The sequence below is a fragment of the Lates calcarifer genome, linkage group LG11 (genome assembly GCF_001640805.2).
Source record: "Lates calcarifer isolate ASB-BC8 linkage group LG11, TLL_Latcal_v3, whole genome shotgun sequence".
Classification (NCBI taxonomy): Eukaryota; Metazoa; Chordata; class Actinopteri; family Centropomidae; genus Lates; species Lates calcarifer.
The window spans coordinates 5,824,108-5,845,112 of NC_066843.1; the positions used below are offsets into that span (position 1 = coordinate 5,824,108).

The 21,005-nt window shown below is 41.0% G+C and overlaps 1 long non-coding RNA gene across 1 annotated transcript in view; it reads left to right on the forward strand.

Moving 5' to 3' along the window:
* LOC108901076 (uncharacterized) overlaps positions 1–1,481 on the forward strand; it is an 18,819-nt gene extending 17,338 nt beyond the window's left edge. Inside the window, exon 5 of the long non-coding RNA XR_001963832.2 lies at positions 1,245–1,481. This is a non-coding gene — a long non-coding RNA (uncharacterized LOC108901076). The remainder of the gene's footprint in view (positions 1–1,244) is intronic.
* Positions 1,482–21,005: the final 19,524 nt, after the last annotated feature.

Here is a 21,005-nt window from a genome sequence, read left to right on the forward strand (position 1 = left end):
ACGCTCCAGCTCCCTCCAGCCTAAAACAGCTGGGCTATGTGGGACACCCAAATGACTGTAGTGGCTTGCTGCAATGATCCCTCGCACCGCTCACCCGTCCCACTGACTAATAATGACTATGATCAATCATATGTGAGACCTCACTGCAAGACTATCACACAAGATAAGAGCTGAGGTATGAACCCCCACCAGCCAAGCAGGTGTTGAGTTTTCCAGTCGGAAAACGGCAAGAAGGGTCAGTCGGACAGCTCGCCAGGCGAGGTCATTTATTGCATGTGACTCCTAGCACCTAAATTTTTCTCATCATGAAACCCTTTTCCTTTTTCCTAAGTCCTATCCCACTGGACATGAGTTTACTCTTGTGAGTTTTTCCTCTCCTCTCTGAAGTCCCGATCCTGTAATCCAATCTCATTAGCCCTATGAATGGAAGGCCTCTCTGTGTGAATCCATTAAGAAGGTTTCTCTGTGACTCCCTCTCTGTAATCTCTCTAACCCTGTGGGATTAATCACCCACAGAGAACAGAAATCGATCCATTTAATCACTAAAAGATGTGACAAAAACGCAGTAACTTGGGGATATGGTGGGAAATTATTGGCCAATTGAAATTCATTGGAGAGAGAGGGGAGAGAAACAGAGAGAGAGGGGAGTAAGACTTATAGAAAACAGTACTCTGTAGCACCTTAATGAGGCAATCATTCCACTTATTTGTGCTACGTATTTGTACAAAGAAAGGAGCCTTTTTATTTGTTCAGGAAACTAGCAGTGAAGAAAGTAATACACAAAATAAATCAATGATTTAAGAATAAAAAAGTCCAGACAATGAGTTTGACCAAGGCAATCCTGTCATTTATTACAAATAAACGAGGCTTTCTTGTACGAGTACATCATGTTTAGTGCCACTCACTTTGTTTGTGTATCTGCGTGCTCAGCGGAGGTGGGTATTTGAGAAATGAGGCCAGGGTCCGCTGAGAAGTGTTGTAACATTTAAGGTTTGATGATGCCTCCATGAGCCCATAATGAGAAGGAATGAGGGTCGCCTGCTGACGTTAACCCACTAATAAAATCTGCCTTCCTTTAAAGGGTGCTAGAAAACCACAATTACCCCCGTGACATTTTTTTACTGCATGATTTATGAACTGAATATTGCATCTCCCTCTCTAACCCTTATTCCGGCTGCGGAGTAATAAAGGGAAGTTAAGGGGCAGTATTGATCGGCTAAAAAGTAGTGTTTGATTTGCCACAGACCTGCGGATGAATGGAGAGGAGAGGAGAGGAGAAGAGGAGAGGAGAGGAGTTCAGCTATTGATGAGTTTTTCTCTCCCACGGCCCTCCACCGTGCAGCCCCTGGCCGTCTGGACACCCGCCACGTGTGAACAAGCTTTCAGCTCGCATCATCTTCTCCACTTCCAGCTATAATTGGCCATATGTGTCACCAGCACCCTGCTGCTGCTGCCGCTGCTGCTGCTGGAGGGAGAGAACGGGAGATCACAGCGTTGACAAGGTGATTGTTGGATGGCTCTTGCTTTGACATGTCAGGTAAGCCTTATCTTGGCGAACATTTCTGAACTCTTGAGCCTTTCTGCCACTTAAATTAGTAGTAACCTGTTGTGTAACGGCCATCGGCCTGATTTTAGCTGTTGTTTAACTGCTCTGGCAGTAAAGTTGTTGCTGGAGTATGGCAGAGAGAAATAATGCTGTGAGTATAAACTTTAACTTGTCCTTCACATGTAGTCCGGACATAATGAGATATTTATACCATCTCGAGAGGATATTTCTAGCAGCTCTGCTATGGACAGAGACTGTACAGTAGATCATCAGTAGGCCAGCCATTGAATAAGCTGAATACATAATGCCCCAAAGCAGCCCATGGCATGTGGCATTCAGTGAGCATTCATTAACCTTTACTGCTGCTGCTGCAGTTATCTGCATTAAGTAAGGTATTTAGGTACAGTGTTCAGACAGGTTATCAGGTAAAGATCGTTGGATAGAGGAACCCTGCTCAAACACTGCTCAAACAAACAGTTGATGACAGTTGCATGCCAAACAAAGAGTCATTTCATTTTTAGTCTCTGAAAATCATTGTCAGGGAAATTGGCTGTGAATGTGTCAGTGACGCTAGAGAGGGAGACCACAGGGGGCGGGGGGAAAGGTCAGAGTTTGGATAAGGGTTTGTCCCTCTTCCCTCGTCTAAATGGCAAATGTCACACCAGCCAGGCGTGAGGCCGCCGCAGAGTGCAAGAAGAAGGGTGAGTGGAGAGGCGGGTTAAGTGAGTAGGGAAAGCAAGGAGGGGTGGAGAGGGCGGGGAGGGGAGGGGAGAGGAGAGGAGAAGAAGCTGGATAAGTGGGGATGACGTGAAATGCTGCTGAGATGCTACTGGGCAGATGCTAAGTGGCAAGTGGTGATCGTGCCAAACAGAATAGCAGAGCAGCCAGCCCAAAGCAGCTGGGGGTTTTGCCACAGGGGAGTTGGGAGGCAAGATACATGTGAAGCAATGACATGCGCACACACAGCAGGCTTAATGTTTTTTCCCTGAGGTGAGGCACTGGTGTCATTTATCTAAAGTGTATATAAACAACTCTCATGCTTTAGAGCTGACAGTGTCAAAATTATTGATTTTCCATAATTATCTTTAGTACTGAAGTAAGATAAATTGACCATTACTGGAGGTATGGATTGTGAAGACTTTCACTTTTTGTTTATTTGTTTCTTTTGTCAATAATAGATTTATGATTGGATATAAATCAGTGCAGATTTTTTCAATGATGTTGTCTTCTCTCCCTTTTTCATTCTCCCAAGGATAGTATCATAAATGAAGAATTGAAATTGTGCTTAATCATACCCAATGAAATACTGTTTTCAAAAGTGGTGATCTTAGTTATTTCCTCGCTCATACTGTACCTCCACAAATGTCTGGCGCGATCTTAAATTCAGATCACTTAAATTTTCAAAAGTGCAAACCCATGTGGGCAAGATTACAGGTTATACTTGACAAACTAAGACGAGGAGAACAAATAGTCAGGCAAGTGGGGTGGTTTGATGGTTTGACACGGTTTATTTGTGCCATCAATGGCCTATAATCACAGAGTGCACAGAAAGTCCTTTCAGGATGATGAGGTGTTTTTTTTTTTTTTTTTTTTTGCCTTAGCAACAAATTTCTCTGCATCTGACACATCAGAAAAGCCTCTGCCATGAGGGATGTTGTGATGCCATGCATGTTCTCTGGCTTCCTGTCCCTCGCTGCCTCTAATCTAGTGATTATCTAATAACAGGCTGGTGCTGCGCATCGTGACTACCACATAAGTTAGCAATGTTAATGAGACATTTTGCTGATGGATATTAAGATTGTATCTTCACCTTCTGACACAGGATGTCAACGACACAGAGTGTGATGAGCTGGTGCGTGCAGTGTCTAATTGTGGGATGCTGGCATCCTGTTGGCTCAACTATTTGAACAACATACCACATGCTCATGTGACTGCACAGCTTAGAATTCCAGTTTGTGCACTGCTGTTGTATTTTCCTCGACTTCCTTTCATCTAGTTTCTTTACGCTCAGATAATGCAAAACCAGAATATCAAGGACCTCGTTCCTGTGAAAGACAAAGAAATACCTTTTAAGAGATATTAATTTAGCACCAGGCTGCCATATGCCGTCTGGCCCCAGATGACAGGAAGGATGTAAAGAACAACAAACTACACAAAGAACACTCATTTGCGATCTGTCTGATCACAATATAAATACAAACAGGACAAAAAAACTTTCCTTAGATGTACAGTAACACTACAGAGAGGACGGTTTGTTTACTGTTTTCAGTGTGTCACCTCTTGTGAGTGAAGAGGACACCATACCTCTGAAAAAAATCCTTTGATCAAATCTCTGGGGTCTCTGTTGGTGATGACTTACACTGTCGCATCTTTAGATGTGAAGCACCTCCTGGATCCACAAAGCATCCTGTCCTCATATTCATTAATTTGTTCTTTAATTAACACGTAGGCTATCTGCATATAAATGTCTACAGATGACACACTCAACAAGTATCAATAGTGAGTTTGTTTTGTCTTGCATTTGTAAGGTAGTTTGTTCCTCTCATATTGTGTGAATGATGATGAGTCAGTGTCTGGTCTGCTAGGCTGGATTTATTGTGCAACCCTTGAACATGATGAATTAAAGCTATTACGTTTCTTTTTCTGAATGTGAACATGAAGATTGAGGATGTTTGGGAGTTAAAGCTGGACTTTTTTTTCAGAAGAAGAACTGATTTTTTAAAAGTTGGATATTTGCCTCTTTACACCCCATCTTGGTTTCTCTGGTGGCAAACGGCACCTGAGAGGGTTTAGTGGCATCAGAAGTAGAACCAGGCCGAGACACTGGGGATACCGAATGAGGTGGCTTCATCCCCTTCTGAAGGAATGGCAGAGGAGGGCACTGGCACAGTGTCTGGTCTCATGACTTAGTGAGACACATGGGACCTCTGGAGACAGGCCACCATCTGGTGTCTGTCACTGAATTAGCTTGACACCCTGATGAGAAACACAGAGACTTTACAATGTACGCCTGCCTCTCGTTCTGTATCCTTGCGTCAATGACTTGCACTCACAAAGACTGGCAACCTCCACCAGCCCTCCCTCCTTTCCCACTCTCCAACCCCCCTATACTCAGTCCTCATCTCTCTCTGTATATCTCAGTCTGGTCTGAAGATAGACGAGAATCTGCTGTGGGATTATGTACTGTGAGCTGCTAATAATGTTGAAGAGCCTCCTGGGCTCCCACTCCCGAAGCAACGGTGCAATAAAGCCAGGAGCTGGGAAATACATGGCTGTTTAATGGAAACCGAAGCTTCTGAGCTGCTGTGCTATATTTACAGGTAGCTTCTCTGTCTCAGCTTTTTGCATCCTGTGCTTGTCTGCCTTTGCCTGCCTGCCTGCCTGCTCGCCCGTCAGCCACCTTGGAGGAGACCTGGCATCTGCTGTTCCCTGTGACTCCCCTACAGCCTCCCACGCCACTGCCACAAGCACACACTCTGCTTGCTCAGGCAATAAAGCAAGAAGTAGCGCGGGCGCAGTCACTCTGAGTGCTCTTAAAAGTGACACTTGGTTATGCAGCACAAAACAGGTAACAAAGGGAGGAAATGATGGCGTTACTGACAAAATGTGGGGAAAAAGGGCAATATAGAATGCTCTCCTCTGCAGTTTATTGTTTGTTGTGCTTAGTGCTGCTGCCCAGTTTCCCAACTATTCAAATCTTGCCATTTAGTTTGTGCCATCTGTCTCACACCGAAGTCAGAATGGGTATGACACAACAGGGCCACTGTTTTGTTGTCTTGTTCTATTTATTCCTCGGTAATGAGAAATCAGCAGAGGAACTGGCATGGTGCTCGCTGCTGCACATATACACCCATGAAGCTCTTCTTAGGCCATATGGCTTGTCTACAGGGGGCTACTTGACTCTTCTGACTCTGTGGCACCAGAAGCACAGATCTTGATCTCTCTTCTTCAGACAGTTGTCGTGAAACCACACTACCACGCATCCTGCTTGAAACTGAGTAACTTTTTTTTGCAGTGTCTCCACTGGATACTGTGTCATCTCCCTGCAAGTGTTTTTTCCAGTAATTGACAGGTGGCTTGATTGTCAAAAAGCAGCAGCAGCAAAATCAGTGAGAAAGTGTCTTGAGAAGTGACAGTGGTCATGGTGACATGCTGTGAGGTTTAAACTGTCATAATTGTCCTTCCTCTTTTGTAGGACACTTTGTCCACATGCGGTAATCCTGACCTTAGCCTCATGTGTGTTCATTGCGTCACTTCTTCAAAAGAGGAGACAGCACCGTGTCACTGTGTAACTAATTACATACTTCTGGATTGTTTGAAGGGGCACAGATTGAGGATGGCATGTATGCAATGTTTAATTCAGCATCCCTGCATGAAGACTTTTAACTCTAGTGTCAGCCCAACTCTGCAGCATTAGACTCACACACCAACAAGACTTACTTGTAATCCCCCGTGTCGCTAACGGTAATACACACTCTCTCCCACAGTGCAGTGCAGTGGCTTGAAAGAGCTGCACATGAAGCAGTGCACACTCCAGTATACTGTAGTTAATACACACGTCATTCAATTGAACATTCAACAAACAAATGTTGAGTACACGGTTAGTAGCACAACAGCAGTGAAATCAGCCCGGTTCAGTGATGCATCTGTCTGATTGATCTCATCCACTTGAGCCTTTTTGTTCAAGGTGAAATTTTCATCTATGACACCCACGGGTGACAGAGGCTAGTAATTGAGAACGACATCATTACACAAACCTTTTGTCATGCTTGCTGCATCCATTCCCTGCACGCTCTCTCCCTCTCTGGTCTCCATCTCTCATCCTATTGTCTTGCATAGAGCTGGGACACAAGACCTTTTTTCCCACTGAATTACTACTGCTGCTCTCTCTCAGCTCAGCAATCTCCCATTTCAATAAATCAGTCAACTCGTTCCCTCTTTTCCCAATGTCTTGTCTTCATCACAGCTGTGGGATATTTTACAGTCCTTCCAGGAATCAACCATTATTACAGTTACATTAATTAACATATAACCTCGCAAATTTCTTGCAATATATCTGTAAAACATTGCATCAGTAGGTGGAATCTTGCTTTATATTGTGCTTCATGTGTTATGGTTCTATGATAATAAAATGATTTTAGACTTGGGGAACTATGACTAAGACCAGTTACTAATCATTATGATTACATTTTAGTTCTTTGAACATTTTTTTCTCACTTAATGAGAATTTTTAAACATTATTGCAAGGTTTTTGATAGATAATACAAAAAAGGTCACTATTTTCACCTGAATTTTATTTTTATTTGTGTGTGTGTGTGTGTGTGTGTGTGTGTGTGTGTTTAAAGCCTTTGTAAATAGTAATTTTGGGGGCACAATAATCACAAAAACCTCTATGAGTTTCTGGACTGATTTAACAATTCAGTTTAGTCTAGAAAACAGACTGTGGTGACCCTGAAAGCTTTAATTGACACAGAGAAGGTCATGTATTTCAGTGGCCTAAAATGTGCAAGCTTTGCCAGATTTGAATCGTAGGTGTCACAATGAAACAACGTTTATTGCAACCTTGCGCCAATGAAAGACAGCAGAGAGGAAAATGAAGGATCGTTGAATAAGATGAGAGATGATGGAAATCACTGGAAATCATCAGGCATAGCCATACTGCCAAGAATCAGGCATTACCATTTTTGAACCACAAACCAAATACCCAGGTGGGCTAATACCCACTGCCTTGCAGATAGGACTGTTTTTTATACAGGAAATATGGTTTATATCTCTGATCTAATGCCATTCCCCATCTTAACACTGATTAATACTGACTCAAAATGTTAGCACCAGCCCAAACCTATTTATGACCACTTAATGCAAACATATGCATTCATCCACATAGCTGGTTAACAATTGAAATTCAGAAGCCTCACGTAAGCACAACCAGACATGCAAAGGAAATGCAATATGCATAGATAATCTAATTTCATTGCTTAACCAATGGTGGAGTATGATGAAGATGAAGAAGAAGAAGAAGAAGAAGAAGAAGAAGAAGAGAAAAGGAGGCTAGTTTTTAGTTTAACAAACATTTCACTCCCCCACATCTGGAAGAGTCCAAATCCCAGCGGGTGGCCTCCTCAGGCACAGCCATGCTGAGCAGCATGCCCCACCAAGACCAATACCATAACAAAGAAAGAGTGAGGCCCCATGGAGCACGCATGTGGAGAGAAGGTCAGAGACCGTGCTGAACCAGTTAAACACAAACAGCATCCCCCCCCCATCTGAGACCACATCTTGTAGAGCTGACCCTGGTTCAGATTCTGGATGTCCCCTGGTCGCTCTGCGCCTGTCGGGGTATGTTACTGTCATCCTAGCACTGTGAAACCTAACTCTCACCCTAATGAAAATGTATGGAGACATTTAAGTCATATGAAATCTATTATTCTAACAAGGCTTGAGAGCACGCGTCCATACCTCTTTCAAGCTTACGAGCTTTTTCCTGAATTTGATATGTTAATTCTGGTTATCAAAGACGTACTTAAGTGCAGCTACCTCAATTACAACAGCCCTACTCAGAAACATCATATGACTCAATGACCTCAAGTATGGCTCAGTATCCTCAAGTATAGAAACCTTGAGCTGGTGGCATTACAATTACCATTTCAGACTTTTCTTTGAATGATATCCTCAGTTTCTCTCATCATAAAAAGGTACTCAAAGTACTATGATTCCCATTAGCCTCGGCTGCCATTGCTATGCAAAGCAGATTCAGAAAGCTGGGAACAAAATACTATGCCATAACTGCTGAATTTATTCAAAACTCATCCACAATCCAAATGTGCTCTGATTTCAACAGGACCTCCAAATTAAACAAAAAAGTACATTGTGCATTAGGCGTTTTCTTTCTGTGCCTTCCAAAACTGTTACAAATCACAGGTTGAAAAATTAAATCCATGTTATGATGTGACAACAATTTGCTTAAAGTTTGGTTAGATTTAGGCACAAAAACAGCTTGGTTAAGTTTATGGGAAAGGTCATGTTTTGGGTTAAAATAACTGGTGGCACAGATACTTGCTTAAGTTTATGGAACAGTCATGGACACGCTTTCAAAAAACAATGACTGTTATAATGCTGACACATCTATCTTCCTCAACCTCCACCCCACGTGGATTTAGCTCTACACTACTTTACCTACCTGACTTCCTCCTTTGCTCCTGTTACGTGGCCACGAGAGGAATCATTGTAAACTTCTCTTACATCTTCATGTACTCTATGAACACAAGCATTTACCTTTTGCACTTTTTCAGAGGATCAGGTATTTTCATCTTTTTCACTGATGACTCACCTGGGAGAGTTTCAAGCTCATCCAAAGATATTGGAGGTTCTCCAATTGAAAGTCATCTAACATTGTCAATGCAAAACCCCCCAAAATAACTAACACTCTGCAACACCATTTTTAGTTTTGCGCCTCACTCGTGATATTCCTTCCCCATACAGTAAGATGTTGCTGTGTGAGTGTGTCGGCACGCGAGCAAATATAACTGTGTGTTTTTTGGTTTTGAGCTGAGCACATCTGAGCAGGTGTAAAGGAAACATCAAGGGTGTTGTGGGTATGTTCAACCCACATGCCCTCCTGAAAATCTCTACAGATTTATCTTGCAGGCAACACACAGACTTGACCAGTTGCCAGTTTGTTTGTATCAAAAGAGGTTAAACTTTAAGGTCGGTTGTATGCCTTTTAGTTGAATGCAAATGTGAAAAAAATCCCTCTCATTCCGAGGTGCAGGTGTATAACAAAGTGTCAGGACCCTACAGTCTGACAGCAAAGAGATGAATATCCCACTCGAGCATAAACCACGCTGATGTGTGAGCGTTAGACACCCAATCAGCTGTCCCCTCCTTTTTTTCTACAGCCATGTGAGACAGGTGCTGCTGCATGCTGTGTAGTGGGACTGAGTGGCATTTTAAACTGAACTCGCCATTCTTACCTGCACCTGCATTGTGTCTCCAGAGCAACTGCTTTCCCATTTAGCGCCTGACAATATCCAAGCTTTCTATTCATTTCCCGTCTTTCAGGCAGGAGGAAATGAATCACGGGCTGTCAAGGAGAGGCACAGGAGCAATAACAGGAGTGTGAGAGAAAAGAAACTTTGATATGTGAGGTTTACTCACTCTTTATTCCTTGCGGACCCTTGGGGTATGTTATGGGACATCACACTGCTAGACTCTAGCTGCTAAAGCTAACAGACCTGCAGGTGTAATTTCATCTGCCCATCTTTTCCTTCCCTGCCTCCTGCTTTCTCTCTCACTTTCTGTTTTTGCTGCCTGGCTGTCTGTCCTGTGTCACTTTCATTTAAATCACCAACATCATGCTGCTGATTCTCACTTCAGGCTGTAAAAAAAAAAAAAAAAAAAAAAAAAAAAAAAAAAACATCAGACAAGAATTACCTCAATAATCAAAACATAATAGTAGTGACTAATAATAGTTTGGTGAGATACACTCATTTGCATAGCACACAAGAATGTTATGTAACTATTATGCAGTATTTTGTCAGGACATAGAAATACCAATGTTCAAACAATGTTGCCTACATTTCTGTAAAATTGCTGGACCGGTGTGCATTTTTAACCCATGGGTGACATGAGATAAAAAATCTGAGGAGCACCAAAATTAATAGGACTCTTCCTCTGGGAACTATGAATAACTGCACCACTTTTCATAGCAATCCAGGGAATAGTAATCGAAATATTTCATTTTTGTTGACCCGAACAGACCAACAGACTGCTATCTTTCTTGCATTGCTAAAAAGGCAACTCATGGACAAAGGGGTGGAAGAGGTAAAAAAAAAAAAAAAAAAAAAAAAAAAATCACAGCACAATTCTAATTAATTAGCTGCCCATCACTGGGGTTTGGATAGTAGGGACAGACAGATTGCCTATTAGACCTGAATAGGAGAGATGGAGTAAGAGCCGGATAAAATGTCCAGGGCTGATGGCAGAAGACAGTTTGCTCCAATGTCTCTCCATTGTCAAACATAGGCCAGTGTCTGCAGCACTGTCTTAGCACTGCTAAGAAAAGGGGGAACAATGGACATTAACTTTTATTCCTAATTATCTGAATAAAAATACTGCTTTTGGTAAATGTGAAGGCTTTGTTTACTGTACATGCATATAGTAATCAGACTGTGGCCAGTACAGTACCTGATCTTTCATACAGTTCAAAGTGATTTACAGATGATTTGTAAACTAATGAGGGCTGGGACATCATGAGAGCCAAGGTGGTAGTAAATTACAGTGTAGAGTAATATCAGCATCTTTGTCCTGCTCGTGATTTGGTTTGAGAAGTTTGCACGCCGACAGCTACAGCCAAACCTGCGCAAGACAGTATTATGTTGTGCGTTATGCAGAACTCATTGCTTATTTTTCATCCTCAAATTATTTTCACTGGTAGCATACTATCTGAAAATACCGACATAAAAGCATACGTCTAACCACTGTGTTGCTTGTCCAAGGTTTTTTTTTTTTTCAATAGTACTCATCCAAACCACCCAAAGCATATGAATAATCACTTTTAATAGCATTTTTAATTACAGTATTGAAATTTAACATTTGTACTAGCTCACAATGATATTTTTTGATTGTTTGTTTACTTCTGTGAGAAACTGAATAAACTGCATATGTGCTTACAAGAATAGAAAGATTGGCAGGCATGGCAACAGTCACTAAGATGGGTGGACCTTAGCAGTTATTATAATAGTTGCTTATAGAATGATCATTGTTAACAATTCATGCTAAGGAGCATAGTCTGATTACTTGTTAGAGGTAAGATATTACACTTCCTCATATTTCTGTAATGTATTTCCTCACAGCTGATTTTCTTTAATACTGCATGGAACACCCTTGTGTCTCTCTTTATGTAAATATTGCAACATCCTCTTTGACAATTTCTTTTTATGATAGCTTGAACATAGTAAATCATAGAACATAGAAAATGTTGGTAAATGGCTAAAACAATAGATAGGTACAAAGTGAAGTGTCTTTCCAGCAGAAAATCATAAGCACGCATTTTTAAAGTATTGTCAGATACTGAATTGGCTATAAAATTAAGTATTAAAAAACATTAGAATTACACTAAATGTTTAGAATTTTTTTGTTTCTAATTTTCCAACTATTTTATATCTCTCTGTTTATACATAGTCTGCACTATCAAAGATTTCTAATAATATCATACCCACAGAACCTGGGCACCACATTGTGCAGGTGCCTGTTGTCTCTCTCCTTTGACAATGTGTTGGGGTGAGTTTTATTATGAAGACTGTGCTTCACTTTCTCAAGCTCTCACCTCTGTGAGGAAACTGATATTTTAAGGTCTGCCATCTGCACAAGTGCCAAAACAGCCCGGGAGTTCTACTGGATCAATCTAAGATTATTCCCCAGGTTCCTTTGCCTGGGAGGATGGGCTGTCATGCACAACCACGCACACACACAGACGCACGCACCTAATGATTTTTCTGAAGTGAACAAAACAATTAAGTAAAGCCTGCAGCATCAAAGTCCTTCAGTTAAAGCTCAGAAGTCTGTAGGGAGGTGTAATGGAGACTGAAGACAATCAAAGAAATCAAAAGGTAGTGAGTAAAAAAGCTCCTTGTATTTATTCTCTAGCCTTAGGCATTTGTGTAGAGGTTACCTCTGAGGGATATCCTCATGTTCTTTGAACACCTTTGTTCTCCAGCACAAGCAAAAACCTGTGAATAGAGGCTAAAGACCTGTGAAACTTCTCAATATCAATCATCTGTGTTAGTGATGACATTTTGTCCTATCCCATGCCAAAAGTTTTATAGGCAAGACAAGAGCGTCTCAATCCTTTTTGTTCAGCATTCCTGGAAAAGAGTTCATACTTAACTTCTTAAGAGGCTTCCTGAAGAAGGGTTGTGTAATTATGTACTAATTGTAGCAGAGAATGGAAAAAGGTTTTTAAATTATTTACAAAACTTCACATGAACACCACCAAACTGACCTTTGGTTTTTGTCTGTATTTAACTTTCAGTTTCATTTAGTGGTTTATTATGAGAAAATCAGATACATTAGAAAGTATTCATCAACTGCACTTTTTGTCCATTTCAAATAAAATGACCACATAATAACATAATCTCTTCAAGGAAAAAATATAATTATAGGAAGAACATCTTACCAGGTAATCACTAAGGAACCAAGAAGAACAGAACAACTGCAAATTTTTTGTTTACCTAGTATTACATCATTGCAATTTCTATGAGTGTTTTTCTAGTCCCAGTGTAACAATTGCATTCATGCTCAACAAGACACATTTGTTCTGACTTTGTTTGTGTCACTGTATAACTGCTGTGTAAACAGATCCAGAACATTTATTATCATCAATCGCTACTTGATAACTAATAACAGCAGCCTCCACATTTTTCCTTCCTCAGTAGTCTTTCTGCAAACATATAGCCTGAATTTCTTGTAGCAATACTCTGAAAGTAGAGAGACTGATATAGAACTTTGTCCAAAGACATTGGTAGTATGAAGAGCCAGTGTGCAACAAATAAGATGTTTCCCTTCCTTCATCTGGGAACTCAGCCAGTGTGCTGGTCTTGTCCAGATTCAAATAGCCTGCTTCATGCCTATTTCACAGGAATCAACCGTGACGGCATTTCACTCCTCTGACCATGTCTGATACAGCTTTATTCTGCAGGTCTTGGGGAGAAATGCACATAAACAGAAAAGAGCCATCGCAATAGCTTGTGTGTTTGTTAGTTGATGGGTGAAAATATGAGAATAACACATATCCACTCCAAACCACATATCCACAAATGAATATTTATGAATATTGCACAACTATGATTTTTCTGTACCAGCCATCTGTCTACTTACTAAGTTGATTCTGAGGTCTGACTGGCAATTGCAGTTATTTATCGATGACTAAGGAGGTGATTACACTATCAAGGAGCTCAAGCATGCAGGCATAATTCCCCAGTGTTTGAGGATGAGTTATTTTTCTTTCTCAGTTTGTTTACAGTAGTTACATCAGCTATGGTGTTTGTGTTGGTATTTTTTTAGTACAGTAATACAAACATCCCTATTTAAAATGCCCTGTACAAGGGATATCCCTTTGATATCAAATAAATGTAAGAGCAAAACTCATTTTAATAGACTTAAATTGACAAGACTTATTAAAATCAACATCATCGAGGGAAATAAACGTTAATATATATTGTACAGTATATCGATTGTACCTGGACTGAATCCCATGGCTAACACTGGTCCAAACATAGCTGAGTGCTGCTAACTGCAGCTGCTTCTCAGCTCAAATAGATGCAAGTCTTTGCCCCTGAATCCTCGTCAAATCTGACAGAAATATAGCCAGATTGAAATGATAATAGCAGTAAAAGGCTGTTACATTCCCATGCTTGCATTTCTTGGTCTGATCCCCATTATTGTGCCAATTGGAGTTAAAATATTTGGTTTTAAGATGAAAGAAAGAAACAGGTTTATCCACCTGCTTGCCAAACAGACAAACAAAAGGTGATACTTTACAAATTTCAACACGTCAAATGCAAGACAGCCAGTAAGAAACTCTCCAAAACAAATGCAAGAGACACCAGTATTTCATATTTGTAATTGTAGAAAAACAATATTTTCTAAGACAGCACAATAAAACAGCAATAAAAGCAGGTTACAGCTGGCTCAACAACCATAATAATAAAATATCCAATTTGTGCTCAGATTTGGGGGGAAAATCTGTTTATTATTTTTTTGGCTTCTGCTCTTATGAGATAATCTTTTCTGGACAACTTACAAGTTCAGCAAAATTCTAGTCATTTTCAAAACAAACAAAAACACATGCTTGATAAACCTCTCACATTAAATGATAATTTGTTGCCATTCGAATTATGTAATAGTAGTACTGCATATTTGTTTGATGAGTCAGGTTTGATTTTTGCCAGAGCTTCTTGGACTAATTTTCTGCTATTCTCTGCCCATATGGAAACTAATTTCTGTTACCTTCTAAAAGTTGGACAGTGTCTTTGGATCTGAAGTACAACACGCTTGGAGCTAGAGAGCCACCTGATTATTGCTGACTGAGGAAATTGTTGGATCAATTGTCCTGATTGGTCATGTTTGATGGATGGCTTGCCACTTGTGATTTGTCCATTAATTCAATAGACAGAAACTATTCTTGTCCCATGCATACAACGCACAGTATATACTGTTTATGTTATGTGTATACCAAGGCGGGCTGTTTTCATCTCTGCTTAATTGTGAATCAAGAAGCTTCTTCTTGCCCATTGTGTGACAGGTCATGGGTCAAACTGGAAGTAACATCTCTCCATGTGTGCACAGCACGCACCTTGGACAACCGCTGACCCCATTTTAGAGCAGAGTGAGACCTGTTGATCTCTGTGTATTCACAGCGTTTGGAGTATTCGTGACATTTCGAGAAGCAGTGAGCCAAAGTAGGGAGAGTTGAACCAGATATGTGGATTGGGTGTTTAAGAATGGATTGTAAACACCTGTGCAGTGGAAGTCTTTGTAAACCAGTTCCACCAGATGACGAGTTCCTTGCCCAGGCATACTTGGAAATGTAGCATCTTCTTTCATTGTAATGTGGAGGTTTTCAAACAGAAGTGCATTTACTCTACACATACCTGTTTCACATGGAGTCACTACATCCAAAGTCTGACTGGTTTTGGATTAAAGACTCCAGAGATGGAGAATTTTCATGTGGGCACACACTCTGTTAGGGGACCTGTATTAGAAGAGTTCAAGGTATCAGTATTGATGCCACCTTTTAACTGTATAGTTTGTTTTACAGGTTATTAGCAAGAATGTGCCTTTGACCTTAAGGCCTCTGTTGCTTCTCTGGAGCACTCCGATCAATACCGTGAATGTGCCGATGTTGGAGTAAAGATTGATGTTGCTGGCCAGCACTTTTTTTTCCTGGAGGTTTCGTAGTGCCCAATTCATCAAAAATACATTTTCCAGATTGTTCTTCAAAATAGCACATTTAGAGTACCACTACTGTACCTGTTACCATTTAATGTGTACAAGTAGGTGCAGTTATAGCAAGACTCCTGCTAGGCTCTAGGCTTGCTGTGCTATATGTATTATATATATATATGCATGTAGTTTTTCACCCATGGCTATAATCATCTCAGTCTTGACTCATCATAAGAACAATGTTAACAAGATTAACAAGGTGTTTGCTATGTGTCTGCTGACTGTTTAGTGTAGAAAGAAAAAAACATTTTCAGTGGCCTGAAAATGCGCAGTCTTGATATGACAGTAGTTTCTTACAATTCAGTGGTAGTGTATATTTAGCGTTCAGTTAATTGTGAGAGTCCTGGGAATGACCATTTTCAATTATAAATTAGATGTCAGCCTCTTTCCTCCAATATTTTATGGTTATCCCTGAATGTTTCAGTTTTTCGGACTCTGACAATGCAAGTAACACTTTGAAGCATCCTCTAAAGTTGGATCAATAGTCTGACCGCAAAAAGCCATTACTGCATAGACATCCCCCACCTGTGGCTCGCGATGGTCCAGGTTAACCTAAGTTCAGTTTAGATGGAAGCGGTAAATCCTGTATTGGAGTACGGAGGTACTAAAATGACACCACTGACTCTTTGTACTAAAAATGTAATGGCCTGAAACAATCCTAATTTTGCACCTATCACACATCAGCCAGCGAAAAAACCCTCCGTCTGGCTTGAGAGTCTGTGCCTCATTCTCTCAGTGACAAATGACCTTGACACAGAGGCAGCGCAAGTACAGAGAGACCCACTCACTTTATCAAAGGCAGAAAAGAGAAAGGGTTAAGAGAAAGAAAATAACCATGGAAACGCAGAGAAAAAAAGCCATCCATTGCTTTGTGCCCTTTTAAACTGTCAAGTAATGATTTAGGATGAGGTGGGGTGTGGGGCACACTCCCCTACAGCAAGGCCCCACCACCTCAGGAAGAGGCAAAATAAGACAGCAGGGAAAGCAGGAGGTGGGCGCGGAGGAGGGGTTGTGGGGAGAGTGTGGGAACATAAGGGGAAAAAAATAAATCCATATCCATGCCTGAATGCGTCTGTCCGGCCCGTCACTCTGAATTCATCGTCAGTCAAAAGCAAAATGTCACACCTTTCATCTGTTCACCCTGAGCTGCTGACTTTTAATTGCATGAGGAGAACATAGTTTGATCGAAGAGAGGCGGCGGCGGGAAAGGGAGCGAGGTTTACGGGGAGCTGGAGGGGCCAGGTGTGGGGCAATGGCGTCCACCAACAAGACAAGAAAGCAATAAAACTGATAAATGATGCCAAGACACACAGATTCTGTCACCCAACCACAACCACCACCACCACCACATCTCCCCTCCTCTCACAGCCCACCTCTCCGGTACCCCCACCCAACCCAAACACCCACCATCCCTCCATCTCCTCTCTAGAGGACTGGACAGCTCTTATTGAGCACTCGTCTGTTTACAGATCAACGCTTCCCATCGGGTTTTGGATCAATGGGATTATATTTCTTATAAAGCAGGACGGAGCAGAGGAAGGTGGGGGCGGAAAGAAGGGCGGCACAGGGTTGTGGGCGTGTGAGTGAAAGGCAGAGGATCGAGCCGTCAAGAGAGGATGCACAAAGGCTGATGGAGGATGCGATGACAGAGGGACGATTTGAGGAAAGAGCAGGGTTGGGAGGGGGGTTTGAACAGAAGAAAAGCCAATGCCTACAGATGGGATGGAGGGTGGGGAGCTTATTGATCTCCTGTCTGTCTTCTCTTCAGAAGATCAGTAGCAAACAGAGGCCCTGGTGTTTATCATTTAGTCAATGTGAGGATGAGGACGCTGTGTCTGGGGATATGGAAATGTATGGCAAACTCTGCGGTACAACATGTTTGTGTAACGCAGATATTGTCCCAAAGATAACGTGGCCACAAAGGGCAAAGGTCAAGATGCTTTTCAGAAGGTATAGCAAACAGTTACAGGACAGAAAAAGCATTAAGTATTCACATTCATCAATTAGCAGAGCTGTAGGGTAACAGATTTGTTTTTGTTTCAGTCTTTTGACATACTGTTGAGAGAAAAAAAAAACACACACACACACACACACACACACACACACACACACACAAATGCATACTGGGTGTCTCCCAGTGGAATTTCTGTTTGTGTTTGGAATCAGTATCTCTTTGAGTCACTCACAATGTGTATGTATACTGTACGTACAGTATGCGTGAGCCGCTCTCCAGCAGTGCATTGTGTTCACAGGCATCCATGTGTGAGTTTAAACACATAAAGTATGCTCTGCAATAATTATAAATCAAGCAAAATAGCCCGTCTCCCATTTAATTACATTGCTGATATAAGGGTCGAATGTTGAGGACTGAGTGCCAAAAATGAGATGGAAAGTACTTACTCGAACAATGAATGATGAATATGGTGAATATATTTGCATATTTTGAGTGATCAAATGCTGATGCTTCAAAAGTTAAAGATTACACAAGTGCTATTTTGGAAAAATGTATTTAATTCACATTGAGCTGTGAGATGGAGAGAGTTAGAGAGAAGGAGACAAAGAGAGAGAGTCCTTAATTACTGGCAGCTCTCCAGAATGAGCCTTCTAACCAAGTTTAGTTGTTGGCTGGGTTTTAGTCAGTTTGATGTGTATTGTCTAAACCTGCTTCTGAGCTGTTTTCACTTCCTTGTCCCCAAGAGGTGACACAAATGTATTCCTATTGCACACAGTGCTATTGATTTTTCTTAGGTGGGGGAATTAATCCGTGCTGAGCACAAATCATCTTTGAAGCAGGCGTTTATTCCCACTCTCACCTCCAGTGCAACACCCCAGATGTGTTTTATCGCGTGGTAATTTGAGCGGGCAGATGCACTGGCATGCTCTGTCAACTTAAAGCCCCCATCTTCAGTCCTTGCCCTCTTCAAAACACACACCGGCCCACATAAACATACACACTCGCATGTATGCATGGACGCACACACACACACAGATTAATGTCAAGGACTTTCCTATTTAGAATTCTAAAACATTATACATGCAGATTAAAGCCACATTTCTCCATGCACCTACTCTGCTGTGGGATATTCTGCGGTCTTGTCCCTTTTATTTCCTCCCCTCTTCAAAGTGGCACCAAATGTAATCCTCCTTAATGGATGTGTAATATTTACACTTATACCATAATCGCTTAAACATTCATTTACGGGGCCATATTTGGTTGTTCGTGGCCGTGACAGCCTATTCATCAAAAAGTAAATGTGCAGAACCCCGCGCCCCCTGCAGCAATCAATCAATATGCTCCTCTCCCAGCTACCATCACTGGAGATACGTCTCAGGCCAAAATTAATCACTCTGAAGTTTGCATAATCCCCCAGCAACCCCCCCCCACACACCCCTACCCATTACCACACGTTTGAGCACCTTTACCTTTGAAGACCATTTGGATGACTGAAGGGATTAATCAGAATCTCCCATTCTCAAGGATGATGAAATTGTAAGAGTTTATGCAGCAATAATATGATATATAAAAAAGGGCTATTTGTATTCAGTGATTGGATCTCTAGCTTAACTGATTGTCTGGAATTTTACATTACATTTTTACGAGAGAGTGTACATGGCTCTTCATCATAAAATCTTGAGCAATGCTGCCTTGAACTAAGCAGGCAGGGTTTTATTAGACGTTCTGAAGTGGTCATCTTGTGTAAGCAGGAAATGAATGAAAAGAATCAATTCTTGATGACGATGAATTTCTCCCTCTGTGGTTATTATTATCTGTTCAAGCTCAAAAGAAACTGCTAAAATAAAAGGTTAACATGTGCAGCTGTTAAATTTACTGCTGTTGAATGCCCTATAAATATTAAATATTAAATATTAAATATTTTTTGATAGTATGATTAGCAGTGTCAATGAGAGTGTGATGACAGCTCATCTGTGTGCATTGTTTCAAGCAGCACTTAAATACCTCATTTAAGTGCGGTGTAATAAACTTGCCACATAAAAACCTAAAATAAAACATATATAATGGACTTTGTTAAAATGAAATAAGTTTTGTTTTATGTTTTGTCACAAACACAAATAGGTAGCAGTCTGTCTGAAACAACAACAACAGCAGTACCTTTATTTAAGTGAAGCAGGCCACTGTTTATAATGTGTGTAGATCACCTATAAATTGCATTTCTAGTTTTGTAGATTAACATAGAACATGCATGCACATATCTGAATCATTGTTTCTTCCAAAGGAGTATTGAAATAAGCTGCTGTTACTGTTAGCTCTGACTCATTAATGGAGAAAATGTTATTCTGTTTTATTTTCTATTATCTCTATTTATCTGTTCACATTTTTGAGATGTAAGTAAATCTCTCTCATTTTTCCCAGAAAGTTAATGGAGTAATCACAATTTTATTATTATTATTGGTAGTAGAAGTAGCAATAGCAGTAGTAGTAGTAGTGGTAGTATCAACACAGTCACACAATATTCCAAATTATAATCATGACTGTAGTAAACTGTATTATGTTTTCCTCAGATCTTTGAAACAAAACTGTAATATAATACTGCATTCTTGAAACAAAGACACCACAGTGACTTACCCTTTTCATTTGCTCATTTTCTCCCATCAGGTTCTGTATGTTCTTTCAAGTTTCCATGGATTTGTAGTATTAGTGTTTCCTTGCTGTTGTACTTAAAATGTTACATAAAGCTGGAAAACTAGCTCAATTTGGGGAAAGATAAGAGAACTCAGGTAGAACAAGCAACAGGGACTCAGATATTTAAAGTGAGGGTTGCAGCCCCGTGTTGCAAGTGGAGCCTGAGTGACCTGTAGCAGGGTCCTCCAGGACCATTACTAGTTACTTGTGAATCCACTCTCATCTTCTGCCTTCCTGGTCTTTGATTGATTTTGAATGTAAACACCAGACATTATTTGGTGTCTGGTCAGAGCTGCAAATGGCCTCACAAGTAATTTGCAGTTGTGGGAACAGAATTGGTCCTGATGGGGTGGGTAGAGGTGGATAATCTTTAGCGGGGTCGCCTGGGGTCCATCACACTTCAAGCACAGATGTGTGAACCTGTGTTCTGTACTCTGAATCTGTCTTCCTACATAAACATAAAAAATGTGGAACATGAGCCAGTGAGCTGGTATGTGAATTGAATTATGTACACATAAGATGTCAGCTTGGGATGGACACTGTTCTATAAAATGTTTGGTGTCAGTTGAACTCATTGCGTCAGGAAAACAGTTGTCATCCGGTATAATAGCAGAGACAAACAGATAAAGACAGAACCACAGTGTACCCTCAACAGGGAGAAAAGTCACAGATTTTACACATAATTAGAGCTGCAAAGTGGTTAACTTCATATGCAGTGCTGACAACAGGTTATAATGGGATGAAACATGAATGTGTTCATACCTCAAATGGTGTTAGTGTTTAACTGTAGCAAGGCTGGTTGTGTGCTCGCTC